This window comes from Arachis duranensis, chromosome 5 (assembly GCF_000817695.3).
Source record: "Arachis duranensis cultivar V14167 chromosome 5, aradu.V14167.gnm2.J7QH, whole genome shotgun sequence".
Classification (NCBI taxonomy): Eukaryota; Viridiplantae; Streptophyta; class Magnoliopsida; order Fabales; family Fabaceae; genus Arachis; species Arachis duranensis.
In genome coordinates this window covers 65,819,161-65,819,629 of record NC_029776.3, presented here as the reverse complement: position 1 = coordinate 65,819,629, position 469 = coordinate 65,819,161, and positions in this window count along the sequence as shown.

Below are 469 nucleotides of genomic sequence, written 5' to 3'. Positions count from 1 at the left end.
TGATATCACTTGTTCTTCAACTTGATGAATGTGATGATCCATGACACTCATCATCATTCTCACCTATGAACGTGTGCCTGACAACCACCTCCGTTCTACCTCAGATTGAGTGGATATCTCTTGGATCCCTTAATCGGAATCTTCGTGGTATAAGCTAGAATTGATGGCGGCATTCAAGAGAATCTGGAAGGTCTAAACCTTGTCTGTGGTATTCTGAGTAGGATTCAATGATTGAATGACAGTGACGAGCTTCAAACTCCTGAAGGCTGGGCGTTAGTGACAGACGCAAAAGAATCAATGGATTCTATTCCAACCTGATTGAGAACCGACAGATGATTAGCCGTGCTATGACAGAGCATAGGACCATTTTCACTGAGAGGATGGGATGTAGCCATTGACAACGGTGGTGCCCTACATACAGCTTGCCATGGAAAGGAGAAAGAAGGATTGGATGAAGACAGTAGGAAAG